Source organism: Schistocerca americana, chromosome 3 (genome assembly GCF_021461395.2).
Source record: "Schistocerca americana isolate TAMUIC-IGC-003095 chromosome 3, iqSchAmer2.1, whole genome shotgun sequence".
In the NCBI taxonomy this organism is placed as follows: Eukaryota; Metazoa; Arthropoda; class Insecta; order Orthoptera; family Acrididae; genus Schistocerca; species Schistocerca americana.
In genome coordinates this window covers 590,967,918-590,972,917 of record NC_060121.1, presented here as the reverse complement: position 1 = coordinate 590,972,917, position 5,000 = coordinate 590,967,918, and the positions used below count along the sequence as shown (strand labels likewise).

General features: G+C 53.6%; 1 non-coding gene across 1 annotated transcript in view; it reads left to right on the top strand.

Moving 5' to 3' along the window:
- Positions 1-3,909: 3,909 nt before the first annotated feature.
- LOC124608840 overlaps positions 3,910-5,000 on the top strand; it is a 1,910-nt gene continuing 819 nt past the window's right edge. Inside the window, exon 1 of the ribosomal RNA XR_006979399.1 lies at positions 3,910-5,000. This exon is cut by the window's right edge and continues 819 nt beyond it. This is a non-coding gene — a ribosomal RNA (small subunit ribosomal RNA).

Genomic DNA, 5,000 nt, shown 5'->3' with positions numbered 1-5,000 from the left:
TGCCTGTAACAGGCACACAGACAATATGTAAGCACCAGCATGGAACAACACCCAGTGCATCCTCTCTGCCACATTAGACAATCCACACTATCATAACCAGACCGGGAGGTCCACTCGGAAAACAGAATATCCCACCCTTCCGACAACCACCATTGCTCAGCTAAGCCACCAACACCCACACATGTCCTACACAGGGGTGCACCCAACATCACAATACTGCCTCCTGTCACACCACAAAAACAATGGCAGGAATGAAAGACACAGGTCTGCCACAAGCATGGAATCAGAGCGCCGCCTGTCATGAGCCAAAGGTGCACCCTGACGTGCCAAATCAGATGATGCCGCAGTCATTTACTTACGATAATCACAATCAACAAACCGGCCCCCCCCCCCCCCCCAAAACACCTTTCCTTACAACAATGTGTACCTTAACCTAACCCGTATTGTGCCTTAACCTAACCCGTATTGTGCCTTAACCTAACCCGTATTGTGCCTTAACCTAACCCGCATTGTGCCTTAACCTAACCCGTATTGTGCCTTAACCTAACCCGTATTGTGCCTTAACCTAACCCGTATTGTGCCTTAACCTAACCCGTATTGTGCCTTAACCTAACCCGTATTGTGCCTTAACCTAACCCGTATTGTGCCTTAACCTAACCCGTATTGTGCCTTAACCTAACCCGTATTGTGCCTTAACCTAACCCGTATTGTGCCTTAACCTAACCCGTATTGTGCCTTAACCTAACCCGTATTGTGCCTTAACCTAACCCGTATTGTGCCTTAACCTAACCCGTATTGTGCCTTAACCTAACCCGTGTTGTGCCTTAACCTAACCCGTGTTGTGCCTTAACCTAACCCGTGTTGTGCCTTAACCTAACCCGTATTGTGCCTTAACCTAACCCGTGTTGTGCCTTAACCTAACCCGTGTTGTACCTTAACCTAACCCGTGTTGTACCTTAACCTAACCCGTGTTGTACCTTAACCTAACCCGTGTTGTACCTTAACCTAACCCGTGTTGTACCTTAACCTAACCCGTGTTGTACCTTAACCTAACCCGTGTTGTACCTTAACCTAACCCGTGTTGTACCTTAACCTAACCCGTGTTGTGCCTTAACCTAACCTATGTTGCGCCTTAACCTAACCTATGTTGCGCCTTAACCTAACCTATGTTGCGCCTTAACCTAACCTATGTTGCGCCTTAACCTAACCCATATTGTACCTTAACCTAACCCATATTGTACCTTAACCTAACCCATGTTGCGCCTTAACCTAACCCATGTTGCGCCTTAACCTAACCTATGTTGCGCCTTAACCTAACCCATGTTGCGCCTTAACCTAACCCATGTTGCGCCTTAACCTAACCCATGTTGCGCCTTAACCTAACCCATGTTGCGCCTTAACCTAACCCATGTTGCGCCTTAACCTAACCCATGTTGCGCCTTAACCTAACCCATGTTGCGCCTTAACCTAACCCATGTTGCGCCTTAACCTAACCCATGTTGCGCCTTAACCTAACCCATGTTGCGCCTTAACCTAACCCATGTTGCGCCTTAACCTAACCCATGTTGCGCCTTAACCTAACCCATGTTGCGCCTCAACCTAACCCATGTTGCGCCTCAACCTAACCTATGTTGCGCCTCAACCTAACCTATGTTGCGCCTCAACCCAACACACGTTGGGCCTCAACCCAACACACGTTGGGCCTTAACCCAACACACGTTGGGCCTTAACCCAACACACGTTGGGCCTTAACCCAACACACGTTGGGCCTTAACCCAACACACGTTGGGCCTTAACCCAACACACGTTGGGCCTTAACCCAACACACGTTGGGCCTTAACCCAACACACGTTGGGCCTTAACCCAACACACGTTGGGCCTTAACCCAACACACGTTGGGCCTTAACCCAACACACGTTGGGCCTTAACCCAACACACGTTGGGCCTTAACCCAACACACGTTGGGCCTTAACCCAACACACGTTGGGCCTTAACCCAACACACGTTGGGCCTTAACCCAACACACGTTGGGCCTTAACCCAACACACGTTGGGCCTTAACCCAACACACGTTGGGCCTTAACCCAACACACGTTGGGCCTTAACCCAACACACGTTGGGCCTTAACCCAACACACGTTGGGCCTTAACCCAACACACGTTGGGCCTTAACCCAACACACGTTGGGCCTTAACCCAACACACGTTGGGCCTTAACCTGCTCTGTAATTGTCATACGACGCGTTAAATTAGTGTAGTGTTGCCTAACTGCAACCCCCGCAATATAGTTTGCTACTCGCACTGCCCGGTCCCCAGAGTATCGCTTCATGTGAAACACCTTGCAGCTATACACTGTAATGCGGATGGCAGTAGGACGTACATGCTCAATGCCCTTCGCAGTTGTTCATTGGCATTCGCATGGCGAAGCACAGCCTACGTTGTGGTACGGCTTGTGTCAACTGTCCGCTGATGTTGTACGTCCAAATCACACACTGTACTGCACATTGGTCCTCATGTACTGAATGATACATCGTGGTACATGTGTGACCGTACCACGACTGCGCCAACAACGGCGAACCATACGGTCCAAATATTGTGCACTCAGCTACGTGTCGTCTCCCTATAAGAGCTGGATTGCAGTATGGTATGCCGTGGATGGCGATCAGCATGAGCCGTCTGTTGATGTAGTGGCGCGTGTTGTCAGACGTAGTCGTCTCCTCTCACACACCGTGATAGCATGGTGCACTGCGTTCCACATCTGCGACATGCGACAGAGGCCGGTTGACAGTCGTTCGCGCAATGGACATCGCATACGTACGGGGGCCACCTTCCACGTGTTCGCGAAGCGTGCACATGTTGTTGCGTGTATGTGGGCAGACATAGTGTGTCGTGACACCTGACACAGGCATGCAACAATCGTTGAATTTGCAAATGGCGATGGACGTCTACGTTTGCTGGTGACGTTACGCAAATGAACAACTGGTAAACCGTTGTGGTGCGGTTGTTCTCGCTAGAGGTGAATCAGTGATGGCGACGATCGGTTGAGCTACCAACCGGTTGTTTCAGCGATACCCACCATGCCCACGAACGTGAATGGCATGTGGGTGTGAAGCGATACGCGGCGGTGGCTGGGTGGGACCGTCCCCGGCCGGTGAGGGGGGGCCTCCCGGCGTGCTGGCCGCGCGGTGCGTGGGCGCACGCGCTACAGCCGGCTGGTGGGGGCGGCCAGTGGCAGGCGCGCCGGCCGACGGAGGCGGCAGGCGGCGCAGCTGCGCGCCGGCGCACCCTGCACGCGGCGCCGTGCGGCCAAAGTAGGTCCTCGCGGGCCCGGTGCGAAGCGCGGTGGACATCTGCAGTGTGCTGGTCCGATTGAGGACTGTGTGCGCTGAGGATGCGCCGCCGCCCGGCGCTCGGCGCCGCGACGCCGTCTGCTGCTCGGTCGCCTCTGCGGTTCTCGCAGGTGGATTGTATCGCAGCTGTGCGGACGTGTTGGCGCGTGCGCTGTGCTGGGAGAGTTCGCTTCGGCACCCAAGTGGGGCTTTTGTCCTTCTGTGGCGCTGGCGTTGGAGCTGCCGGCCACCGTAGGTGGCGCGTGTTGTCTCCCGCCGGCAATGCCACGACAGCACGCTCCCGGGCCTCTGTCGGCAGCGGCAAGCTCAGTTGGGAGCACGGGTGGTCGCACCTAAAGCGTCTACTCGCCAAACTCCGGGCGATTGCGCCACTCTCGAACCCGACCAAGTACTTAGGACGGCGCTGCGCGCCGCCGGGACCTGAGAGGGTTTCGAGGTGTATTGTGCAGGGGAGCTCAGCCTCCTCCTGTTTGCAGAATAATTGAGCGGACGCTTGCGTGTTCGCGCGGGCCCCCGGGACACACTCCCGGGCGGCCGGCTGCTCAGCTCTAGTTGACGCAGCTCCCTGGTTGATCCTGCCAGTAGTCATATGCTTGTCTCAAAGATTAAGCCATGCATGTCTCAGTACAAGCCGCATTAAGGTGAAACCGCGAATGGCTCATTAAATCAGTTATGGTTCCTTAGATCGTACCCACGTTACTTGGATAACTGTGGTAATTCTAGAGCTAATACATGCAAACAGAGTCCCGACCAGAGATGGAAGGGACGCTTTTATTAGATCAAAACCAATCGGTCGGCTCGTCCGGTCCGTTTGCCTTGGTGACTCTGAATAACTTTGGGCTGATCGCACGGTCCTCGTACCGGCGACGCATCTTTCAAATGTCTGCCTTATCAACTGTCGATGGTAGGTTCTGCGCCTACCATGGTTGTAACGGGTAACGGGGAATCAGGGTTCGATTCCGGAGAGGGAGCCTGAGAAACGGCTACCACATCCAAGGAAGGCAGCAGGCGCGCAAATTACCCACTCCCGGCACGGGGAGGTAGTGACGAAAAATAACGATACGGGACTCATCCGAGGCCCCGTAATCGGAATGAGTACACTTTAAATCCTTTAACGAGTATCTATTGGAGGGCAAGTCTGGTGCCAGCAGCCGCGGTAATTCCAGCTCCAATAGCGTATATTAAAGTTGTTGCGGTTAAAAAGCTCGTAGTTGGATTTGTGTCCCACGCTGTTGGTTCACCGCCCGTCGGTGTTTAACTGGCATGTATCGTGGGACGTCCTGCCGGTGGGGCGAGCTGAAGGCGTGCGACGCGCCTCGTGCGTGCTCGTGCGTCCCGAGGCGGACCCCGTTGCAATCCTACCAGGGTGCTCTTGAGTGAGTGTCTCGGTGGGCCGGCACGTTTACTTTGAACAAATTAGAGTGCTTAAAGCACGCAAGCCCTCCTGAATACTGTGTGCATGGAATAATGGAATAGGACCTCGGTTCTATTTTGTTGGTTTTCGGAACCCGAGGTAATGATTAATAGGGACAGGCGGGGGCATTCGTATTGCGACGTTAGAGGTGAAATTCTTGGATCGTCGCAAGACGAACAGAAGCGAAAGCATTTGCCAAGTATGTTTTCATTAATCAAGAACGAAAGTTAGAGGTTCGA